Source organism: Emys orbicularis, chromosome 7 (assembly GCF_028017835.1).
Source record: "Emys orbicularis isolate rEmyOrb1 chromosome 7, rEmyOrb1.hap1, whole genome shotgun sequence".
NCBI classification, from domain to species: Eukaryota; Metazoa; Chordata; order Testudines; family Emydidae; genus Emys; species Emys orbicularis.
In genome coordinates, this window is record NC_088689.1 from 52,865,831 (window position 1) to 52,892,895 (window position 27,065).

Genomic DNA, 27,065 nt, shown 5'->3' on the forward strand with positions numbered 1-27,065 from the left:
TTCCTTTCCTGTTGACTCAGTATGTAAATGGGGCTTCCATTGTGTTGGCTTACAATGTTCAATTTACATTTTGACAGAGATACATCTTACCTCCTGTCTGGAAGAAACCTATTTTTCTCTTGGTTGGTGACAGACTTCAAAACATATTTTCAGTACATATACCCAACTCTTCAAATATCATCTATCCATACATCTTGCAATGATTATGAGGATCAGTATGAGACAAGCTTTTACTAGAGACTTCAAAGACATCATTTATGGATAAATCTCATGAAGACAGTGTGCAAGGCACAGTGAGTTTGTCAGGCCTGTTAGGAGTTGCTGTTACAAAAGAGTGAACCCTTGGAGAGTTGGCATTGAGAGTTCTTAGAGTAACAGTGGGATCGATGTAGGGATTCCTGAGCGTCTATGGCCTGTGTTATACAGGAGGTCAGACTAGATGACCAAAATGATCCCTCCTGGCCTTAAACTCTATCACTATAGAAAATTTTCAAAATGTCTTCAAAAAATCCATTTTAATTAAATCCCACTTTTTGTGTGTGTGTGTGAAAAAAAAAATTCATGTTTTTCTACCAGCTCTGTCTTTGGTCCACTATGTGATTTCTATCTGTAGCCAACCGGAAACTGCATTTGCCTTTCTTGTTGCCATAAAATGCAAATTTGAATGTAATCTGCTGTCCACTAACCACCTTGTATCTCTCTAAGAATTGCCAGTTTCCAGGTTTTTCCTTCCCACTGAAAATCTATGGACAGATTGTTTGGATTATGTTGCTGCAAATATATTAGCCTGTAGTTTTCCAAATTGCATCTCACTGATATTTTCTGCTCATATGTCTTATCCCTCTAATCTGAGAACTTCATTAACATGCTGTTTTCTCCTTCTTTTAGATCATTAATGAAATTATTAAATAATAGTGAGCCAACAAAGACCCCTGCAGTCTCCTTCAAACATTGTCATTTAGCATTATCCTTTGTAGTCCTCAAGACAGCATTTACTTTGTATGACAGTGCTCATATCCAGCCTGATGTGAATTAATTTTGAGAGTAAAATTTCATGTGACACTGTTTCAAATGTTTAGCCAAATTCCACATATAGTAAATCTGTGGAGTCCTTTATCCACTAATTTTGTCATTCTATTAATAAAAACAGGAGAGCAGTCAAGTTTGTCTGGAAAGATCTATTTGTTATAAATGTATTCTGCTTATTTCTCATGGTTCTGTTATCCCCTAGAATTTGGTTGTTGCGGGTGAAGTTGATTCATAGCCATAGATATAAGTTCACATCAGTTTGCTTCAACTGTGCCTCAATTATTATGCAACAACAGAACTCTGATCTCAGGAAAACAAAATTTCCTATCTAAAGTTAGGCTATAATAACTTTATCTAAACTAAATTATAAAATAATACCAAACCAATTCTCAGTAATGGGTGGAATTACAGAAGGAGGGTATAGATCTGTGCCAGGTGCACAGAGTCTTGATTGGCTTCATCTTTGGTACAAAAAGAGAATTCTGGTCTCTGGGAAATGGTCCTTTCTAAAATAAGATATAAGTACTAGCAACAGATGTGAGCAGACATATCTGAGCAATGTAAAATGGGGGGGGATGTTTTCAGGGATATTTCATGTGAAAAAAAAATTACCATTTCATTTTGGGAGTCTTCATAACCCCACCATTTTGCTTTTCCTCCAAAATCCAATGCACAGGCATTGGCTGTTTTGCTTTGAAAAGGCCTTAATGCAGAAATGCAGGTAAGAGACTGGAATTTATTTCCTGGGACTTGTTATCAGGGTTACAAGAGATTACTACCCTACCACATGGCAGGGATCAGTATCCAACATATCTCAGTCACTTTTTTCTTGGAATGTGTCCAGGAGGGAGAGAACTGGTTTTGAGCAAAAATTCATAAAACGATTATATTTTCCATTGAATGGACCTATTTTTCAGTCCATAATAAAAAGTGACAAAACTCAAATTTTGAATAGTTCTGCCTTTCATTGGCTATATTATGCACACCTCTAATAATGACCCAGTGCCTATTAACCAGGGGAAGTGCAGAAGTTAATACATATTTTTCTACCAGCTCTGTCTCCACGGTCCATTACATGATTCTTATCTGTATTCTTCCCCCTGCCCCAGTCCCACTAACCAGGGGAAATGTAGAAGGTAATGATGTACTAATCTACTACCTCTATAATCAGATACAGAGGGCACCCCCTTATTTGTCCAACTAGATCAGATCGCTGAATGAAAATGAAGCTCCTGTCCATGAAATCATGTGCTGGATTGATTACATAGTTAGACTCAGCCAATCAGGATTTTACAAAACTTCAGTGTGAGTTTCTCCATATGACTTACACAAGCCCAATGAACTAAGCTAGAACTCAGTCCATTCACAGCAGCCTGGTAACATTTACAGATATCCAAATCATGTCAAACGTTTGGAAAAGCATACGGATATTTCACAGAAATTAATACAATTCTAGGATATGTGAATGATAAGCACATCCATACTTACATTACATAGGATACAAAAGGTTGCTGTACTCACATTATTGGATCATAGGATACTCATATTTCTGGGCATAAACCATCCACCAACTGCATGGAATTACAAAGACACTTCACCAATATGCAGGTTATTTCACAATTGTTGATAATAGGGTTTCTTGCCTCTTCTTCTGAAGTATCTGGTGCTAACAGCTGGAGATAAGATATTGAACTAGAGGAAACATTGGTCTAATCTGGTTTGGCAATTCCTTTGCTCTTAAACAAACTACAGCTGATTGTGGCCAAAGTTAGAACTTTAACCAAGGCTTGCATTTCATTTTGAACAATTTATAGCAGCTCTAAGTTTTACAGATTGTCTTCATTCATGCACTTTATCCTCTACAAAAAAAATAATTGAGACTAGTTTAATTCCTAAACCTGGACGAGAGGCAAGGTTTTTGCATAATTAGTGTATTATCCTCACATTAAAACTAAGATGATAAGAGATGCTTTTTGTTCATACCCTTGATAAACTGGTTTAGCTAGAGCCTATTAGAATCAATTAGAAAGACTCAATCTGGTTTCATTAGAGCTAGGGCTGCTAATCATATTCGGTTGGTTTGTGATCTTCTGGGATAATAATAATTTTGGAAAAGAATGGATTAATTTTTAAAAAGCCTTTGATACTTTAGAATACACACGTCTGTTTCAAGCTTTGCATCTGTTTGGCTTTGCTCCTGCTTTTGTTAATAGAATTAAAATGCTACACTTTAATAAGGTAGTTCAGTTTGTTTAGCTTATGGTACTGGTACATCCTCATACTTCAGAATTCAGCTTGATATTAGGGAGTAATGCTCTATTTTAATATAATTTAGAGCCACAGTGAAGTTTGGTCTATTTGTTTCCCCCAAAGTTATCATCAGCTAAAACTTTTTTTTCCAGACTTCTTTTACAATTAGCCAATTTACTCAGAAGTAGTTTTCATTTCTAAGTAAAGATATCAGTGTACCTAACAAAACAGAACTTTGAAAAAGCCTGTACTTTTCAGAGGCAGAGCACAGCATTCCAAAATCCAAAGACATAACTGTGACAATCCCTGGGGAAATGCTTTAAAAGGACAGTTTTGTTTTGTGGTACTGGAAATGGAATAGTAAGGTGGAGTGCATGGAAGAATCAACTGGAGCTTGACTCCTGCTCAAAAGAGAGACTCCTTTCTGAGAGTAACATGAGCTTCAGGCATAGAAGAATTCTGTTTTAAAAGAAAAGAAAAGAAAAAAACTGATGTCCAGGCTGTTATTATTTCTGATATGTGATCTGAAAGGGTTTTTTCCCCTCTTGATTTCTATCCCAGTTTCAAATGGATTTATCCATATTTATGAGTTTTTAAAAAATGTAATATAATTGTGAGGCTGTCTTGCTTAGAGGTAAGCATTATCCCACTCAGTTCAGCAATGTTAAATTCAGATATGTATTTAAAGATGCTACTACAACCTGTCTAGCCTTAAACAGTTATACAATAAAGGTGGTAGTAGGAAAAAAATGTAGAGACTACCTAACTGATTATGGTCTCTAGTTGGTATTTGTGGAGGATAGCTGTGACAATGCTGCTATATATAGTTTATGAAGAAAAGTCAACCTAGTCTCAAGGTACAGGGAGGTGAAATACTAGCCCAACTGAAGTCCATTTCATTCTAGATATGGCTAAAAATGGGAATCACAATGCCCCATTTCCCCAACAATAGTAAATAAAATGACCCACAAATCATCATAATCCAAAGGGTCAGGTATTTACCCAGTGTCAATGGAGTTATATTTGTTTATGCCTTTAGCCTCATTCCCACTTACACACACAGAGCTCATTAGATTCCTTATACTTTAAAAAAAAATGATATAGTTTCTTCTAATTTTCGTTGGTCATGTGCTAATTCCATTATGATACTTAAGTATCATGCATGCTTTTGGAATGCTGATGCACTTGACAAAATTGGAAGAATATTAAAAAAATACAATATTAAAAGAAATCTGAACCTTTGTGAATTTGTATCTTCACATGTTTCTGAAGTGCACTGACTTTGTGCAGATTACAAACTCCATGGGGCAAGGATCATAGGACCCATATCTGGCTCCCACTGAAGTCAGTGGAAAGACTGCCATTGACTTTGATGGGAAATGAACTTTGTCATTCTGTACTGTGTACAGGACAAGCATATTGCTGGCAATCGGTAAATAATAATATACTAACAATGTATGGTTAATATTTTTTGTATAATCTCTTTTAAAACTGTCACACAATACTGGATACACAGTTCTGGACCAGCAATCACTGGAGTTATTCCTTTTCCATTATTCATATGTCTGAAAGACATTTATGCTGAGAAAACCAACAACAGGACTTTAATGTAAAATGGGATCTTACAGTTAACTTCTTTGAACAGCCTCAGAGCATTTTGGATATTGGAATTTTGGATTCTTCATGCAATTCTCTTTCGGGGTGACCAAAAATTACTGGCAGTTGAATGACTTTATATGACACATTACCATGTAAACATTATAATTTGAGCTGGCTGTGTGTGTGGTTATATATATACACACACACACAAAGTTATATGTATAGAGAGATATTTATCAAGCCCTTTATATTAAAAATGTTTTTTATAGGTTTTTGTACAGTGGTCATCATGGTAACTTAAGTAAGGGGCAAAGAACCTGTAAAAATGAATACGAAACTGAGTTGCAAAAGGGCAAATGTATCATATTCACCAGAGAAATGTGGTGAGTGGCACTAGGTGTGGCTAGAAACAAATATTTTTCAAGCTGTGTGAATTCTGTGCTGGGGAATATGGAGTGCATGGCAGTATTTCACACATGGAAGTAACAGCAGTAAGTGGTCCCAATATATACAAATGAAGAGCTCTTTTTTCAAGTCCTTCCCATGCTCATACATTACTAATTATGGATGGGTAAAGATCCATGGAAACACTTCTTTTCCCAAATTATCATATGGAGTGCCTTGACTCCTTCCATTTTTTCTTTACAACTTACTTCCTTTTTCGCATCATGAAGATCTTCTGTGGAACTTCTGTGGAGCCTTTTTTCTGTTGTAAATTGGGATAACAGCATATAGCAAGCAGGAGAATTTAGCCTTGTCTAGAGTATTTGAAGGCAGGTTTTATAATTAACTGATAAACTTTTTGGCAAAAAAGCCATGGGAGCATATGGCTCTGTGATTGCCCTTGAAAGGCTAATTTGTTTGATAGAGATTCTGGCCTCCTTTTAGAATTTGGTTTGGGACAAACTGAGCCATCGCCAATTTATTGATAATTCAGATTACAAATATAGGGACAATAGTTATTACTTTAAATATGGAAGCTTAATTGTCCTAAAAAGCTTGAATTTACTTAAAAAAAGAAAAATTCAGACAATGGCTTTAAATAGATTTTGGACCTTTGTGACCCAAGGCTAAGGTGTCTCTGGAATGATTCACCCAGGAGTTTTGACCTTAGATGTTAGCTGCTGTATCTTCTGCCTTTAAAGTTGAATGAATTACATAAGGAAAAGGTAAATTGAAACTCCTATAAATTAGATTTGCAAAAGTGCTAGTTGGTGTCCGTATTCAATGCGAACAAAGTTAGGCCAGTGCTGAATACTACTGAAATTCCAACCCTTTACAGAGTAGGTATATAGTTAGAATCTTTAGTTCATTTAAATTGCTTGAGTTAAGACATGTACAAAGAATCTGTAATAAATATAGAATTTCGTTTCTGATACATTATCCAAGCAGATCCAGGGCATGGCGTTTCTGTTAAAGTGTAACTCTATTGTCACAAAATTTTGTAATTTCCGTAAGTAGGTTTTCTATTGGAAAATGATTTATTTATCTAACTTTTCACACGAGAGCATGACTATCTGGAACAGAAAATTCTCTTGAACAAAATCAAATCTTTATTGTTTAGCGATTGCATGGAAAAAACACAGTTTTTGTAGCTAATGTGGGGGGAAATGGTAATTTCATAATTATAATTGCTCCCGGAGAAAATGAAACCTACTCATTTCTTCAAAACAAGGACAAGTGCATCCTTGTCTCTGTGGTAAGACTTGGCAGAAGAGATTCTGGGGAAGGAAATCTCCACAAGGACACCTCCCCCCACATCATCTCATCAGAAGGGAGAGAAATTCCACTCCACCCCCCCCCCACTAAAAAAGAATCTGCTGAGTATAATCTCAAATCTGGTGGGTTTCCAGTGATCCACCATAGGCTAGAATGAATCATTCCACAGCACTAGTTTATAGCTCCCTGGCAATGGCTTCCCCCAGGTTTCCAGGAGTGAACTCCACGAAAGGTATCATACAGTCCCAGGTTGTACTGTCTTTTATGCTTATGGCTTGTGGGGCAAGGTGTATTCTAGCCATAATCCACCCACTTGTCCTTCTGGCCCACTCAGCCTCCATTCATTCCTACAGCACAGACCAGAGATGTGTTGAGAGGCCTCTGTGGGGTCCAGAGGAGGGAGGTACCATAGAGGAAACTGGAATGCCTCTTCTGTGTGCACATCACAAGTGGACAATATGGGTTTCTGGAATGTGAGTTCACCTCTAAAGTAAGGCATTTTGAAACCTGGAGTCAGAACGATGCCAGCTGCAAACCATGCGTTATAAAACTCTTCGTCCTGGAATTCTTTTCCTGTCTGACCCATTCAGGTTTTGTGATTCAGGTTTTGTGACTGTTTGCACCTGGTACCATTATGGATAAAAGTACCTCTCTTCCTTTGATACTTACTCACATTTTTAAGGGTGATTGGGTTTGTCTTTCAGACTTTGGATTTTCTTTTTAATAAAACCAGGATGATATTACTTACAATTTTCGCATTGTTTAAAAGGCAAAATCCAGTCCTGTGCAGAAAGCCAGAACAAGGACTATGCTCCACTTAATTTCCACATAAGCCAAGAAAATCGGGCTTAAGTGGATATAGGCCTTGTGCTAGTATACTGTACTAGAATGAATTTCACCCAAACTACTAGCAGATTATTTTCTCTTTATATTAGAGATCAGCTGTATCCAGATTTTAATGAGACGATTGCACAGGGTTAGATAAGCTTGTGGCTAAAGAGAATCAGACTGCTATATCATAAATGCATTCTTTCCTTTTGAGTATTTAAAAATAGCTTCTTGTTATGTGAATCATGTGAAACAAAATAAATGGAATGCAATCAGGCTTCATGGTCTGCATGTTATGAAGGAATTAGGAATGTTTACAGGATTTGGCTTGGTTTGTGAATAAGATTTTATTGGAGGATTGGTGTAGGATAGCTATTGTATGAAGAGATGGCACCCAGTGAGTGAGATTTTCTATACTGGATCATTTAAATATGTTGGTGACTGTTGCAGGAAAGGTTGTTTTTAAATTGCTTTTCTGATCATTGACAATATGGTAACTGCCCTCTTTCTTATCTCTGTTTTTCTTTTGCATCCATTGATATATTCCAATGTTATCTCATATAAAATAGAAACTGTTGTGGTTTTAATTGTGTGGTTTCTACTTTAATAATAAAAACATGTCTGGATACGCTACATGCCCATTCATGCTCAGAACTTTCAGCTTTTAGATGTTCCAAAATAGTCTGTGTAATTTCTTGGCATCTACTTTTCTTGGATAGTATATTAACCGGAGACTTTCATACTGGGGTACGCTTAAAAAGATTGTTATATAAAAAGGCAATGTACTTTACTAGTGCTTCCCCCCCATTCCTTTTTCTCTTATTGCAGAGACAGGATGTTGTTCAAAAAGATCTTTCTCCTTCACCAGCTAGCCTTTCTTGAATATTCATTCATGCACTGGTAATTACAGCAGTGTTAAATATGATCATTTCACTTTTAACAGCATAGACCGGTAGCACGGGACATGAATCTATGAACAGCTGCTGCACAAAGATGTCACAAAGTCAGTCTTGGCAAGTCAGTAGGAACTGCAGATGTAGATGTCTTCTTCTGGGAGTAGTAGATCTTCTTGTGGGAAGTGGGAAGCTCCAAATTGTTATCCTTTCCATGATGAACCACACCATGGGCTTACAAGGAATAGTCCGCATCATCCCCGTCTGAAGCCAGCCTGAACAAAAGGCAATTGTATCTCCATAACTGTCTGTGACAGAGAGGAGAGAGATGGGTCGATAGCTCTTGCAATCTTCCAGTGGTTTTCCTGGTTTTGGAATGGCTACTACCTTTACCCTGCAACATATGTTTGGGATGTAGTTATCCTGGAAATATCAGCTGAGATACCAAAGCAGTTTTTGGGACTAGGTGAAGTAAGAACTCCATATGGATATAATCCAGGCCTGTAGTCTTTCCTATTTCCATAAGCTTTATGGCCTGGTCCAGCTCTTTCTCTGAAAAAGGAGCCATCAGAATCCACACTAGGAGTCACTTCTGTGTAACCTCAGTTTTGACTGCACAGCTGAAAGACTTCTCCAAGTTCTGTGTATGGCCATTAACACTATCTGAGATGTGATAGCATTGCAGTGACTGGAAACTCCTTTTAGCCAAGGCTGGAATCTCCAGAAAATCTTTTGATGATCTGCCAGGTTTTCCAGCTTACATGAATAAAGTCCATCTTTGTGACCATTGCTCTCCATCAATCAGACCTGGTTTGATCCAACAGTTGAATGAGTTCCTTCCTCTTCTTACTGGTGTCCTGTTCATTACCAGCAGATTTGAATCCCTGGCAGAAATTAATTGTCTCTGACAACCATCCAGGGATGTACTGTCAGTGACAGCCTCTAGGGGCTGATTTTTTTAGCAGCTGTCTGAACTACCGTAATTAGCCAAATTAGTTCTTTCTACTCTCTGGCCATTGGCAGCAGTTGTTCAAAAGATGAAAAAGCAATGTTGGGTGAAAAGCCTGTTGCCCATCTGTTATTGTGAAAATTTGGTGTTTGCATTGGGTCACAGAGAAGATGTAGGTCAGGAACTGGTTCCCACTCCATTAGACTCTGTCTGCCTTGTTATCATGGTATCCCCAATTGACATGGCAGGAACTTGAAGTTGCCACAATAGATGGAAGGGAGGCAGAGCAGAAGTTGGCCAGTTTACTGATGGAGGCTTGTAGACGCTGATCAGCATAAACTTATTCACCTTTATTGCCTCTCATTCTATGATGTCATTTGAACCAGCTGTTGATATAGAGATTAGGAAATAGAAATGTATGCATTTCAGAGGACTTGATCATTTGTATTGCCTGCATAAATATGGCAGATTTCACAAGTATATTGAATAGACCTTTGATATTAATTGAGAAGTGGGCCACTAATGAATTAAAAGACATTTTTACCTATCCCTCTGAAAGCAAGGAAGGGATCTCAAACAGCAGAACAGTTTCAAGGGCCCAACATTGGAAGTGTCAAAGAGCTTTATTATATCAAACAGGAATAGACCTAAGAAATACTGTTAATGCAGAATTAGAGGTGATCAATGAATTCTAAAAGAAGCAAAATGTACTGGAATAAGGCCAACTCTTCTTAACAATCCATTGGCCTTTATAATTTTGTAGCCACATATACCAAAAAGGATTAGGCATGGATGATCAGTCCAGTACTACGGTTTTCACATTACCTGGGATAACGTGTTGTTCAGTAGCTCTGTTTGGTTATGTTTGAATATCTAATTATCCTGGGGTTAATTATAGCCCAATTCAATTGCCAGTTTTTAATACATTTTTGAATTGTCATTAGTTCAGTAACTTTGAAAAAAATGAAACAAAGCTAAATGTGGATTTTAGAAACCAAAAAAATGAAAGCAAGATACACAATCTACATTCCCCTTTGGCAGGTATCTCCCCCAACTTCAGCAAGCTGATCCAACCCCCATTTGGAATTTTCAGTCGGGTAGTCAGAAGCCAGTGCAGGTTTCAAGTTCTCTCCTTCTTAATAGCAGGGGTGCAGTAACACAATATTTGCAATATTTTTTAAGCCTCAGTAAAGAGATTTCATTTTGGTTTTATATCAGATAAAGCGGCTCATTATTTTCAAGTTAATCAACCGAGAGGAATATTTAGCCTTCTTCTGTGTGCTCTGCCTCTTGCAGCAAAAGGCTTTGCAGCCCTCTCTGCATGTGTACCCAGGGGGCATAGTTGACTATCACATGGTCCAGTGGCCCAGCTGGGCCCAAGAGAGCCTATTCCAACTCCTCAGTGAGTTACAGCACAGCCTATTGTGCCCTGGGGCTTTTCTGCCTGTGGACCTGCTACATGGTTGGGCTGCTAATCTTTACTCATCCTCCTCACCTCTTCCTCCCCGAGTACAGACCCTGCAGCCACACTGCTTTCATTCAGTTTTGATCTTGCACACATCAGCCAGACAACAAAATGACCCCATTCCCCCCCACATGCAAATCTACCAGAGACACAGGCCGATGTACAGGCTCTTCAATATTAACAAAAAAAAGGGGTGGGTGGGCTGATGATTATTCTGATGATATCTGTGCAATACACACAGCTAATATCCAGCCATTTCAATCACTGCTATTGAAGCAGACCCTTAACATGAAGGGATTCATCTTTGGAAGACTGATTTGTAATGCTAAACGTTCAGACAAGGCTACACTTTCAAATGTGGCAACCGCAGCCAGAAGCAGAGCTGGGTGTGGGTCCACAGTTGCCACTGTTTATTACTATTATTATTACACTTCTGTATTACGGTAGCATGCACAGGGCAAAGGAGCCAGGGCCTTATTGTGCTAGATACTGTACAAACATACTGTAAATGACAGTTCCTGCCCTAAGGAATCTAAAAACTCCATCACAGCAACGGCTTTTCAGCCTCATTCTCCCCATGAATTTTGGTCATTTCCATGGCAATTAAGTGAGGACTTAGGCACAGGATGATAACTACAGCTGTACAAAATATTTTCAATGAAACCCAAAACCACAGGAAATTGACCCAGTTGTGGGTCACATCACAAATTCAGACCAAGCGTATCAAGATTTCCTAAAATCCACACCCTTTTTGAACAAACCAAAATCTATTTCTAGTTTCATCTCAAAAACATTGGTTGTCTATATCTTTCATTCATTTTGATGGGTAATCAGGTGAAACTCAGCAGTGCGGGTGCAGATTCATTTTAAGAACATGAATCTGTTCAAATGAGACACTTAGCTCACAACTCAGAGTCCACCTCACTTGGATTGATACCAATCTCTGGTGAATAATAGCATATGAGGGTTGACAGCCATGTCCTTGCAGAACGGCAGCCACTCTGGGATAGAGCAACAGACAAGCTGATGGATTTCAGAAGCCCTAATTTACACGTGTCTGTTTGCCACCTGGGATGCATGTCCTAGTCTAGGCTGCTGACTGAAATGGTCAGAGTGGCTGCCATAATGCAGAAATTTGGCTTAGCCCAGTTTTCATGGTATGACTGCAGGGCAGCGATACAGATAGTCAGACGTGTGATGGAGGAACGTACAATTAGTTGGTTGCAGGGTGGACTGCAACGCCTTGCTACCTTCAATGATACAGCAGTTAGCTGGCTGAATAATCTAGATATCGACTTGCGATGCTCATGAAAGAAAAAGACCTCTGTTCCAGGGCAATGGTGGCCAAATTCATAGCACTCTAATAACTGTTCAGTGGCTTACATAAAACGTATTGATGCTGTCAGTCCTGTTCCTAGCAGACAGCTGTCCACACCACAGCTGGTATTCTTATTAGCAGTTCTAAGAGAAAGGCCATTTGTGTGAAATGGTATGGAGAATGATTTACTCTCCCACTCCTAGAGACTAAGGTCCTGTCAAAGACACTTCAAGTCTGACCTGTGACACCTTTGCTATTCCAGTTGTGAGACCCATCAAGCTCTGCCAACACACCCCATAATTTCATCTGCAGTGCTATCTTTTTTTTTTTTAAGTGCTTATTTTGGTGGTCCAATTGTAATACAACATGTGGGTTCTTCACTGAGTCTGCTGCAGCAGTTATCTCTCAAACGACATTCCCAGATGGTTCAGACCTTTGCCTATGGTGATGGGACAGAGTGTGCAAGCCACATATTTCTCATGCTAAACTAATATCCTTCTTGTTGCTGATATACAGTTAAAGAAGAAACATCATAGGAATTGCCATACTGGATCAGACAAGTGGTTTATGTAGTCCAGTATCCTGTCATCAAGAGATGCTAGGTACTATATGCTTCTGGGGAAGATGCAAGCAATCCTGCATTAGGCAGTTATGGGATAATCTAACCCCAGGAAAAGTTTCCTTCTCACTTCCAATAGTTAGAGGTTAACTTAAGCCTTAATCATGATAGTTTATATCACTTCAGAAGTCCTTTTTTTTCTATAAGTATGAACTATTATAACTCTCGATATTCATGTTACCCATATATAAACATTTAATCCTTTTGTGAATTCTGCTAAACTCTTGGCCTCGATGGTCTCTTGTGGCAATGAGTTCCACGTGCTAATTGTGAGTAATGTGTGGGTAAAAAGTATATAAAGAAGAAGCAAACAGAAGGGAGCCATGTTGGCTTCTGCTTCATTTAAAATATTTTTGGGAATGGAGCGAGTGGAGGACTAATATTTGTAAGACGGAAAAGACAAAAAGCTGTAGGAAGAGGACTTTTATTTTGTAAGCTCCTAAAAGGCTGTTTAGAAACAACAACAAAAGCAAGCAAACAAACAAAAACCACACACACCAGAGAGGAAAAAGGAAAACTACAAACCACATTTTAAAAGTATTTTTCCTTTTTAGTTATGTAGCCACAAACTTGGCCTATACCCTGTAAACAGGACTTCAATATAAACTAGTATTAATCATCTGCTCCTTTGTGCTACTGCACTGGGTAAAGGCTGTACAGAAATGAATACATAAATACACATAAAGAAATGCTAGAGTTCATAAATAATGTATTGTGCAACTTTTCCACAGAACCAATGGCAAGATTCTAGCAAACAAGAGCATCAGTGCCTGTGAGTTTTCCTTTATTGCCCAGGGAAATTAATTTGTATTATTTAGTGCAGGAAACTTATATTTGAAGATTGCAATAGCCATGAGGTTTGTGTGTAGTATGTGAGGGAGTAGGAGCAATGTATTCATGCAGGTGTTTAGACTATTACTTATTGCACATACACAGGACAATCTTTAGCTTATCAAGTTCTCCGTTTCTGCTAAGTGTTTTGGTTATACAATAGATAAAACAGCAGCAATGTGATCCATATTCTCTAATCTGGACTGAGCACCATCAATCTGAATTTAGATTGATGGTGCTGTCTGGGATCCCATGTCTTTATCTTTCTCCCAAGGTTGTGAATTTTTGTCATATGTGTCTGTGTTGTGCAGTGTCCGTGACTAGTTTCAGGCCTTTACAGCCTTTTGCTGTGGTCTCCACCATAGCAGAGCACTCATGCTTGGGGAGCAGGGTAGGGGGTGAGGCGCGGAGAAGTTGTTGAGAGGAAGTGAGGGATGGTTGTGGCGGTGGTGGGGGTGGGGGATTTTAAACTGTTAGTTACAGACAGGGCCGACTCCAGCTTTTTTGCCATCCCAAGTGGTGAAGAAAGAAAAAAAAATGATTGAGTTGCCTCCAAAGGGGAGGAGAGGGAGTGAAGGACCCACCGCCGAATTGCCACCGAAGACCCGGACGTGCTGTCCCAATGACGGACGGAGTGACGCCCCTTTCTATTGGCCGCCCAGGCACCTGCTTCCTTCGCAGGCACCTGCTTCCTTCGCCCCAGGCACCTGCTTCCTTCCCCCTGCCCTAACTGTTTTAGCTGCTGGCAGTGGTTCCATGGCTTACAAAAGAAAGCATGTGACTCTTACAGGAGGGATCTGCGGAGGCAATGTATTAGGGGAATCCCCGTTATTTGCAAATAGACAGTAAGTCACTCAGAGCCAGAAGGCCACACAGAATAATAATGGTTGCAAAAACATGCTGAGGCGACAGGTGTAAAAGCACTTCCCTCCCAGGAACAGAGAGGGACGTTTTTTGATTCCAGCACCGTCAGCTTTTTCAGTGCAAAACAGAAAATATCACAGAGGATGAAGGAGGGTGGACAAAGAAGCCTAGACTCCTCTTGCCCACCTCTGTGTATATGTGTACAAAATATACTGAATAGCCTGGAGTCTAACTGGCACTATGGGGACACTATAAACCAAAATCTTCTAAACTTAATTTAGTGCTAGACTAATAATCTTAAGATTGCACTCTGTTAGCCACAGAATGAGTATCACACTGGTAATGGCAGTACAAGCTTGCCTCTATTACCCTGCATTGTGTGCCTCAACCCTGACTTGAAAGGACTACCTCTGGGTAGTTAATTCAATCTTTAATTCATCAGCTGGGACTGTCAACTAGAGTACAAGTCCGGATGGTGGTGTTTGCAATGTGAACACCTGCTTGCTAGGAAATGGACTGGATCCTCAAATGAATACCCATAAGATATGGTGCAGCTGCTTGAAGGTAACAGTTTCCTGTCACTACTGATCTGGATGGAATGTGAGCTTGTGTCCTTGAAGTGAAAGGCACCAAATTCTATTACCAGTCCCTTGAAACCTCCAGTCCCTTTCAGAATTTCTCTTCAGCCAGGAGTTGCAGAAAATGTAAAAGTCAAAGGAGGGAGAAAAATGCCAATACAATAAATTGAACTGTTGGAGCAGATTGGCTGAACTGATGCATGTGTGATACATCTAAAATTTAAGACAATTAGTAGAGGGAGATAGATTATTTCAGAAACTCAGTAGAAATGTCAGCAAATGTTCTGGGAGAAAACAAACTCTGATGCAAAAACTAAGAAGGGCTTTTTCTTCTTGTTTTCTACCTGAATGTTTGACCTCCCTTATGTGATTTTCCTGCCGCTTTCTTTTTATTGTTCTCTCTCCAACCCTCCCCCCGCCACACACTTCAGCACATTTTCTCAGACAATGGATTCAGGGCAAGTTTCTCTGCTGCTGTCAGCTTTCCCCTGTGAAATGCACTGTGATCATGAGAGAAGTAATGTACAAATAAAGGAGACAACATTTTCCTTGGCATTCACATGTGTGAGGACTTTCTTCCACTCCTGTGACATGCTCCTACCTAATCAGTATTATTAGTTTATATTACAGTTACAGTTAGAAGCCACAATCTGAGATCAAGGCCACATTGTGCCAGCCACTGTCCAAACAATAACATAAAGACAGTCCCTCACCAGTTAGAATTATGACAAGATACAACAGATAGACAAACAGACAGACGGCAGATGGGTGGGGAACAAGGTAACAGTAAAGATGGGTATATTTGCATAAGCAAGCAGTCCCCATAGTCAGAGAAGTCACAGGCAGCTCCTAGCCTAGCCAGCGCCCCATAGAAACCCATCCAGCCCTGTGGAGTAAAGGGGAGTTTGGGGAGAGGGCATGGTGCAGTGGAGGAGCCAGCTGGATAAATTTTCCCTCTGCCTTAGATCCACAGGCCGAGCTAGCTGAATACTGTCAACAAGAATTTGAAAACTGTAGTTAACATGAAAGCTGTAGATACACTTTGAAAGTTCTCCCACCCCCCAGCTCTATCCATGGGATCAACCAAAAATAGATGCTTTCAGATTGGGCTTGATACGTTTTTGCTGTTTCTAAAAGTTCTTCTATAGATTTGGTGAGTCCCAGGAAATATCAGTGTCTACAGGACCTAAAATCCTCAGTGACTTGATGCTCTAAATGTACCTTATTAGGTAAGGGTCCTGAAATCCTCAGACTTCTTCCAAATTTGCATCTTGAAGTTGGAGCCACATTGCCCAGGGCCAGTCTGAAAACCAGCATGGACATTTAAAATATATCCGTTACAGACACATTCAATGGCACATCACATCTAATTTTGCTTCGAGTAACCCATTGCTACAGCATTGATTTTTTCCCCCCTTAATTTTTGGTGTTAGCATTTGTTCAGAAAATATGTAATTATTGCTCAGTTACATAGCTGGATTATAATTAATTCATTAGCTGGGCTTTCTTTAAAAAAAATATCTGCAGTTGGCTGTTTAATAGCTAGTTAACTCAGCACTTGAAGCATAGATGCTAGACTAATTGTCTCTAATGTGTCCAGGGATGTTTACTCCCATTCAGACAACAGAAATGAATTTTTACACTTGTTTATTTGAGGACAGAGATGCAAAAAGGGAGGGAGAGGAGGAAGGGGAATTTAGAATGAACATGTTTAGAAATATACTAGCAGAGATCTCCTCAATTTAACTGGGTGAGAACTTGCTGGTTCTGGCTTATTTATATATAATAAACTGCAAAACTACACACATTAATGTGGTGTTCTGTCATTGATAAAAGATCTGGGATGCTGGTACGCCAAATGTCTACACTACGGAATTAGGTCGAATTTATAGAAGTTGATTTTTAGGAAGTGATTTTATACAGTCGATTGTGTGTGTCCCCACTAAGTGCATTAAGTCGGCGGAGTGCATCCACAGTACCGTGGCTAGCATTGACTTTCAGAGTGTTGCACAGTGAGTAGCTATCCCACAGTTCCCGCAGTCTCCACTGCCCATTGGAATTCTGGGTTGAGCTCCCAATGCCTGATGGGGCAAAAACATTGTCGCGGGTGGTTTTGGGTACATGTCGTCAGTCGCCCCTCCCTCCGTGAAAGCAAAGGCAGACAATCGTTTCGCGCCTTTTTCCGTGCAGACGCCATACTGCTTTCAGCAGACGGTGCAGTAGGACTGCTAACCGTCGTCATCCAACCACCAGTCCGTTGCAACTCTGGTTTCCTGCTTTCCTGGATTCTGACATTGTTTGCCTCCACGCATTCTGCTGAACTCTTTCAGTGCGGGAGGACAGCATGAGCTCAGAGAACATTTCATCGCGAGTGTGGTTTTTTCGCCTTCTTATCTGCGCTAGCCTCTGGGACGGAGATGATAGGGGGAGCGCTAAAACATTTGCAGCTGTGGGAGGGAAAAAAGGGAGAGTATTCTTTAAAAAGACACATTTTAGAGAACAATGGGTAGACTCTTTCACAGTGAACCAAGCTGTTAACATTATATAGCACATGTGCTTTCGGTACAAGGTCACATTTTGCCTCTTATATTGAGGGCCTGCCGGTTTGGTGTGAGAGATCACACACGCAGGGCTGGGCAACAGAATTCGGCTTGCAGGCAGCCATGGTAAACCACAGTCTTTCAGCTTCTTCAACCTTCATAACATGTGGGAATGGTTTCAAACAACAGCGCCCTCCTTTCCCATACCAAGCACCCATTGGGTTGGCCATTTAAAAGGAGGGGCTGTACTGGCCGCGAATGCATCCCAAGTCTTCAGGGCAAATTAATTATTAAACACATTTGCTTTTAAACCATGCATTATATTTACAAAGGTACACTCACCAGAGGTAACTTCTCTGGTTTCATGGTCTGTGAGCTCGCCTTGGGAGGGTTGGGAGGTGTGACAAAGTTCCTCCTCTACCTTGGTGGGTCCTGCGCTTATTGGCGGATTTGCTCGCTTCACAGATCCACCCTGTGGGTCAGGAAATAGTCCAGAGACCTTCCCCTCTGGTAGAAGCTATAGTCCAGGTCAATTCCTCCTGTGTTTGATCAGGAGTTGGGAGGTATGGGGGGAACCCAGGCCCGCCCTCTACTCCGGGTTCCAGCCCAGGGCCCTGTGGACTGCAGCTATCTATAGTGCCTCCTGTAACAGCTGCATGACAGCTGCAACTCCCTGGGCTACTTCCCCATGGCCTCCTCCCAACACCTTCTTTGTCCTCACCACTGGACCTTCCTCCTGATGTCTGATAACACTTGTGCTCCTCAGTCCTCCAGCAGCACACCCTCTCACTCTCAGCTCCTTGTGCCTCTTGCTCCCAGCTCCTCACACTCACTTCCTCTCCTCTGGCTCCCCCTGGCTTGACTGGAGTGAGCCCTTTTATAGCATCAGAGGGGCCTTAATTAGAGTCAGGTGCTTAACTGCCTCACCTGACTCTTAGCAGGTTAATTGGAGTCAGGTGGTCTATTAGCCTGGAGCAGCCCCTCCTCTGGTCACTCAGGGAACAGAAAACTACTTATCCAGTGACCAGTATATCTCCCTTCTGCTACTCTGCTGTTCCCAACTGGTCTGGGTCTATCACAGAGGGTATTGGCTCCAGGGTGATAAACAGTTCCTGGTTCTCGGGGAGAATGGTTTCTCCACTTGCATGCTGTGCGCTATCCTCATCCTCCTCCACCTCCTCATCTTCCTTGTCCCCAAAATCCTCATCCCTGTTGCATGAGACTCCCCCCTTGTAGGTGTCCACGGATGGGGTGGGGTAGTGGTAGGGGCTCCCCCTAGAATTGCATGCAGCTCATCATAGAAGCGGCATGTCTGGGGCTCTGACCCAGAGCCGACATTTGCCTTTTTGGTTTTTTGGTAGGCTTGCCTGAGCTCCTTAATTTTCATGCGGTACTGCTGCGGGTCCCTGTTGTAGCCTTTGTCCTTCATGCCCTTGGAGATTTTTTCAAATATTTTGGCATTTCATCTTTTGGAACGGAGTTCTGATAGCACGGATTCGTCTCCCCAAACAGCGATCAGATCCAGTACCTCCCGTTCGGTCCATGCTGGAGCTCTTTTGCGATTCTGGGACTGCATGGTCACCTGTGCTGATGAGCTCACCACGCTGGCCAAACAGGAAATGAAATTCAAAAGTTCCCGGGGCTTTTGCTGTGCATCTGAGTTGAAAGTGCTGTCCAGAGCGGTCACAATGGAGCACTCTGGGATAGCTCCCGGAGGCCAATACCGGCTAATTGCGTCCACACTACCCCAAATTCGACCCGGCGATGTCTATTTCAGCGCTAATCCCCTCATCGGGGAGGAGTACAGAAATCAATTTTAAGAGCCCTTTAAGTCAACAAAAATGGCTTTGTCGTGTGGACGGGTGCAGGGTTAAATCGATCTAATGCTGCTAAATTTGACCTAAACTCATAGTGTAGACAGGGCTTAATCTCCTTACTAGGGTGGGTAGGGGAGGGAGTTTTTTTCTTAGTATTTCTGTAACACTTTACATAGTCAAAGCACTATAAAACATTGTCTCAGATCCTCAACTAGCATAAATTCTCAAAGCTCCATGGACAATTTATGCCAGCTAATTATTCCTCACAACACTCCTGCGAGGCAGGAGGGCAAGCAGTATATTTGTCCCATTTTACAGATAAAGATACAGAGGCAGAGATGTGACGTGACATGCCCAAGGACACAAAGTGAGTCAGTGCAAGTCAGATGAGGCACAGACATCACTTGTCCTTCCAGGCTGTGATGCCTTCTTACAAATAATGGATTGTGATCCAAAGCCCTTTCAAGTTAATGGGAGTTTTTCCATTGTCTCCAGTGGGTTTTGTATTAGGCCCCATTGTAATAATACATTTAAAATTAATGTATTTTACCAGGTTCAGGAATGCTGGGATGAGTAGCACTATTGGTTACTTCTTTCCATGGAAAGCCAATGAATACCCTTCTCCACAATGTCCCACCTTTTTCTGGAACATAGATTTTTTTGAAGCACTGGAGAAAACCCACTTAAAAAAGCCCAAACAAACAACTGTGACAGACCCAGACCAGTGGGGTACAGGAGTCTGGTAGAGGGCAAATATACTGGTCACTGGATGAGTAGTTTTCTGTTCCCTGAGTGACCAGAGCAGGGACTACACTAGAGTAATCAGGAACCTGCTAGAACCAGTTAAGGCAGGCAGGCTAATTAGGACACCTGGAGCCAATTAAGAAGAAGCTGCTAGAATCAATTAAGGCAGGCTAATCAGTGCACCTGGGTTTTAAAAGGAGCTCACTTCAGTTTGTGGTGCGAGTGTGAGGAGCTGGGAGCAAGAGGCACAAGGAGCAGAGAGTGAGAGGGTGTGCTGCTGGAGGACAGAGGAGCACAAGCGTTATCAGACACCAGGAGGAAGGTCCTGTGGTGAGAATAAGGAAGGTGTTTGGAGGAGGCCATGGGGAAGTAGCCCAGGGAGTTGTAGCTGTCATGCAGCTGTTACAGGAGGCACTATAGACAGCTGCACTCCACAGGGCCCTGGGCTGGAACCTGGAGTAGAGGGCGGGCCCGAGTTCCCCCCAAACCTCCCAATTGACCTGGACTGTGGGTTCTTCCAGAGGGGAAGGTCTCTGGGCTGTTCCCCAACCCACATGGTGAATCTCTGAAGCAAGAAAATCTGCCAATAAGCGCAGGACCCACCAAGATAGAGGAGGAACTTTGTCACACAACCTTTTAACAAGTACAGAACTAGAGAACTAGAGATCAAAACAAATTAGGCATTTTGTCAGGATGGAAAATGACTATATGCATGGCATTATGTATTAGTATTAAAATCTTCTTTACTACTTTGTACCACATGAATTTCTGTTCTTGTTCTCCTTCCTCCTTCTTGTATTTCTCTCTGGCTTCTCTCTTCCTTTGTCCTTCCTCTGCTCTTTCTCCCCTAATGATGATGAATAGTTGTGTTCTTCTGAAAACAATAAAAACATTTAATCACACAAAAGAAAAATGGTATTAACCCCTTTTATTTTTTAATACTGCTGAGGTCTTAACATAAGGCATTGCTTTATCTGACAGATAAAGATTGTCTGCATCAAAGAGTAACAATGAGTCTTTATCTGATGAGATAAGGATCACTCAAATGGGCCTGATTAATTCAGTGAACTGTCTACCTCACCAGATCAGTAAAGTAACAATTTAATCCTATCATAATTAGGATTTTTATGTCCTATAGAAGTGTACTTGAATACTTTACAATTATTTTGCTTTATTTCAAAAAACACAAAGGGTATTGTCTTATGAAAGAAAGAATAAACTTGTTCTCAGGAGAATTTGGAGTTAGAAGATATGGGTTCTGCCACAAACCTGTTGCCTGACGTTGGCAAGTAATTTAACTCCTTTTATGCCCCATTTTTCCAATCCATACACCTGTACAATAATGCTATAATAATACTCACTTCAGAACTGAGTGAATACCTGAAAGTATTTTCCACAACGTTCCACATGTTTTCAAACATAATCATAGAATTTGCCTATTACTAATAAGGGTAATGTTCATACCCTTTTTGTGTTAGTTCTTCATGAATAAGTTAACTAAGGGAAGTGTTGGCATAATTGGAAAGCTTTAAGCACATATAAAAGAATATTCACAGAAATGGAATCATGAACTCACAAATGTCGGTTTTCCCACCGGAAACTTGCAGCATTCTCGAGGGTTTGGTATCTGATGGATAGCCATCTCACAGCTGGTCTTAAGCTGAGCTCTAAAGATCAAGATTTTTCTTTGCTCTTCCTCATGTCAAATTTTAATCTCCATGAAGAGATGCAATATTTTCAAGTGTCAAGAAGAAAAGCTGAAACTACAGATGAAAATGAAGCCAAGTTAACAAAGAAAATAGGAAATTATAGTGTTTCCTCTTGCAAAAGATGCACTTCCATCATCTAATATTTTTAATAATATTATCATTTAATAATAATTAATATTAATATTATTAACATTAATATTATTAGAATTTGCACATATACAGTGAGAAAAGATTAGGCCTCTTTATCTGCAAAAAGATATTTAGGCACAAATACATTTACATACAATAGACTTTCCATCTACATTTCTATATATAACATATATGGTTTCTGTGCATAGTATATATACATATACATGTGCTCCTCTAGACAAATTTACAGACTGGGACTATATTTTGTGAAAACTTCCTTCAAGGAGGAGGGATCTGTGAAGCAGCCATGGCGAAATCCACCTGGGGAGGTAAGGAAAATGATACCTTTATTCTAACTGACAAGCATATGCTCTCATTGAGTTAAACGTACAGAAAGCAGTATCTCAGTAGTGAGATATAAAATGCATGGCAAACCAAACATACAAAGAAGGAAAACAGATAGTCAGGAAGGACACTGAAAATAGATCCAGAAAACCTCATGGGTGTGGGAATCAGTGCTGTTAATTACAGCATTTGTAACAACTATATTTGGGTTTGGAATTGTACCTCAAAGCCCTTGATTTCTAATTCACTAGCATTGACATTTACATGGGCTATGTGACAGATAAACATGAAGAAGAAGGGGGAGAGGGAAATGATGGGAATTTATTTCCAAAATAAGAATTGGAATTAACAACCCATTTCAGTAACTAACATGGAAAGACTGGAATGTAATGTAAGGCTTTATATAGCACCTTTTATATCTAATGCATTTGTAACAGGAGTTAAGAGATCCATCACATACAAAAATGGTCATAAAGCCCCTCCTCAAACAACCAGCTATCCCTGTACACTGTAAATAGAATGGGTAGGTTGGCAGATGTCCCATGCGGGAATGGTAATGAAGCAACAGGCCCCCAACTCTGAGGAATGTAGTATAGTAAGGGATGGGCGTTAAGAAAGGGGATTCAAAGCTGTACTGGGAAGTGGGGAGCACAATGGAGGAAGCTGATGTTTCCTCTTGTGTTTTTCAGCATCCATGATGGCTGAATCTGGCCTTGTTTATACCTGAGGCTTTGGACCTGGGTGTAGAAAGCTTCACCTTAGATACTTGCCTTAATTTGCAACTGAGGAAAACTATATGCCTCTCTTTGGGCCAGACATTTTGCAGTGTCACAGCATATTGTAAACCACATCTCACAGGTGCTTAGACTCCAAACCATGTTGCAAATTCCCTTGCCTACACTACCACTGTGATCAACCTGTCACAGTATCACATAGCACTTTAAAAAGTAATGAGTTAGATACAGATCATTCACTGCCAGTGCAGGCCAATATAGCCATGCTTGCATACATAACAGTAGCTCACAAATGGCTTTGTACATTAGAATTTGATTTACTTAGAAAGGAAACATTAGCCAAGACACTGGGTTTATTCCCTAACATTTTCTATAAGTGACAGAGCCTTTACCTGCACCAGAGATGAGCAGCAAGGACTGTGGTTTAGCACGTCAACTGAAGGAGTAGAAATACTAAACATGCAGCACCCCCCTTGTGTTTTTATCAGTAAAAGAGATGCAGAGTTGAAGGGAAGTGATCTTTATTAAGTATGTTGGGTAGCCAGTGTTACATGTTGAAGCTCTCATGTTGGAAAGTAAGCAGCTTGTGCCCATCTTGCATTATGGTGTCACACCAACCAGAGTCCCTCCTTAGATCTGACACTCTTTCTCCAGTTCCAACTACAGTACCACATATAATCCTTCACTTTAGTAGTGGCATAGATATTGAGATCAGTTCCTAGTGTGGAACACAAAGAAATATCTCACTGGTCCAAACAAGAGTGCTGCTAACTAAACTATTATGGAACCAGGCAGGCAGTAATAAGGGATTTAATTATTGTTGGGAAAATGTGGATTGGAATGCATAAATAAGCTTTAACCACATCTAATGTGAAAACAAGAGAATAGCATCCATGTGACTTGAGAATACAAAGAATGACTGAGGCACCTTCTGTTTGGTTATCGTGAGCCCAGTTTAGAACTGTCTAAATAAAATACATTTTTTTTAGTTCAGACTGAAACATAATTTTTTTGCATTACTTTAAAGGAATCTGTAAAACTGTGACCATGCTCACAAATAGGACATCACATCTGTAACATTAGGAAAGTTCAGTCAGTCTAGTGACCTGGATTGACTGAACATTTCTTTGTGCTTCAAGAATCCTTTTTCCCCTGCCCCCCCCCCATTTCGTCTGTCATTGGTGCTTTTGAATGTTATCAACTTAAACAAATGTCCAAGTTCCAGTAGTGTCTCTGCATTTCCCTTTTTTCTGAAGTCCAGTTCACAAATTAAAGTCTAAAGAAAGATAATAAAATGAAATGAAGCTCCCTCACATTGGCCTAGTTTAACTCAGTCAGGAGCCCTCAGCTGCTGCTTGGAGGAAGTCATACGTACTGGCACTTGGCTACTCTTTCACATTAGATCTTGGTTAAAGTGTAGTGTTTGGAATCTGTGTCTTTCTCCTCTGCACTTTGATGGCTTGATCTAAAAATACTTGAAAGAGAGAGAAGGAGAAAAAAGATTTTATGTAATTTCTTCCTATCACAAGCACAATGTGTCTTACTTAAAAGAAGGAAGGGGAAAAAAACCCCTAAAGTAAGTGGAAAGTTTTCAATGATTCAAGGTACTGTAGATACTATATTTTATGGGTTACTTTTGAAAAACAGGAAGGGATAATGGGATTTATGTGGCCAATGGAAATGTAGGGTAAATCATTATATCAGGTATCTCCATTTCTACTTCAGTACTCTTTGGTCTATTGAAAGTGCTTTTAGTGTAAATGAATGTACAGTAATTACTGAATTGCTGTTCTGATTACTCACTATAGAACAGAGTGTTTCAAGGATGAGAGATCATTTGGTAGTCGGGATTTAGTCACAGTCATTAGAGCACCACCTTTTCCTTGATGCAGAGTGTGATGTCTTACCAGGAACTCTTAGCAGTATATCATATGCACCACTGGGTTTCCCGAACAGGGAATCTATTCTTAATGCCAAAACACTACACCCTTTCCCTGTACAAGTGTATACTAGTTGATTGAAAAAACGATCTGGTCTACAGCCACTTTTTTCACATACATAATGAGAAATTGAGGAATTGGGTAAAGGCATCAATATGCACTTCTAATTCAATTGTGGTGATTTAGCTTCATGCAGACCAATATTTTACAAATATGGGGCTCTATTGCCAAGAACAAGGATTTTTAAAAAACCGTATTAAATAAATATTTGCCCCTAAAAAGGAAGATTTTTTCTTTTGACCATTGATGGTAGACTGACAATTCTAGTTCCAACCTAGCTGAATCATGTTTTTGAAAGGGTTCCTTAGTCATATAAGAAATGTTCTTTTATGGTGTTTATTTGCTCTTTTGAATGATTGTTGTTTTGCTTTTCCTGACACGTAGGGCCTGTTCTGAAGCTCACTAAAATCAATTGGAGTCTTCCCATTGACTTCAAACTTTTGATCAGGCGTATGGTGTATTTGGAATGTGTATCCCTGTTTGAGTGTCTCTATGTTTGTACATAACAAAGGAGATATCATCAGGTTAAAAATCATGGATCAGATCCTCAGCTGGTGTACCTCAATAAATCTCCATTGATTTCTATGGAGCTATGTTGAGTTACACCAGTTGAAGATCTGACCCATATATTTTAAAGAAACAAATCCCCATACCTGTGTTACTAATACAGTAACACCCTAGATTTGTAAAATGAACTTGAACAAACTTAAATATAAATTTAGTAGTGGCTAAAGTTGCCGGCTTTAGGGAGTGAAAGTCTATTGTTTTGTCACAGAGCCTATGTGAGGGCAGTGTAATCTCCTCCATTCTGCCCCATTCCTGATTTAGACCAATTTAGGGTAAGAGAGACGCATGCTCTCCATGTGCATTCAAATCTTGGCCTCTCGGTTGATGCCACCAACAAGGTGCTAACTGTGGTGGTGATTTTTTTTAATGTAATCTGACCACTAGGAACTGGTCTCGGTTCACGTAAAAGCTATGCATGGGAACTTTCATTTCTTTGGTAGAACTGCTGCTGCCTTTTGATCCAGAAGAGGCCCAGGTTAGTTAAAGTTTGGATGTAAAAATTCAGATGAATGCAGCCTATCAATATGAGAGACCCTCTTCTAGGATTCAAGTAACTGGAATGAGGCTGTGCAGTCAAGCAGTGTATGTGTAAGAGAGAGCTGGCTCTGCCCTAGAAGAGTGTGTACATGATCCTGTCAGGCTCTGCATGTGGGAACCTCAGATGCAATGCAAGAGGGAACAATGTGAATTTGAAATGTATTGAAACCCCATAACTTAGAGTTGTGCTAAATAAAGCTGAAAAAATACCTTTAAAGCTGTCTCTCTAGAATGTATTATTCCCAGCTAGCCGACTCCTACACTTATAACCCAGCAAGACAGCTTTCCAGGAACCCCCTCCAACTCGTAATGAATAATGATTGGCCTGTCACCTGCTACCAAAAACCAGAGATGAATGAACCCAGCTAACGAATATATTACACAGAAGGTGCACACCAAGTGACATCCTGCCTTTACCAATGCAGCTACATGGAGGGAGGTACATGGGAGGGAATAGAGTGCCAGGGAGCCAGCCCTGACATAGTGACAGAAACTATTCCCCTAGAGTAGGCCTAGCGGGTTCTGGTGTGTGCGTGAAGGGAAAGGAGGAGTGGAGGCCTTCATTCTGAATGTGGGGTGTGCACTGGTGCTTCTTAGAAAAGGAGTAGTTTGTGCCTTTGGCTAGTACAATGCTTGTTGTACTTGGCAGCTTGTGTGATAGTCAACAAAGTATTGGCTGTATCCTCAATCTGGCCAGCCACACCTCTGCTGCCTTGACCGTTAGGTTAGAATCCTGCTCTTTTGCTGTGCAGGAGGGAAAGGGTCCCTTTTCCCAGTGTGCCTATGCAGCAGAACAAGGGCAAATTAATTGGATAACAGACCAGATCAATATGCCTTCTTCAATGTGCCAAAAGATCCTCTCAAACCCTCACTTTGCCTCTTCTCAAGTCCAGAGCTGCACAGACCTCCCTCCCTGTCAGGTTAATTGGCCTGTTTTTTCCCCAAACTATTCAACCAAAAACACAGCCAAACAACTCAAGATGTTTTCAGTATCCCAGGCA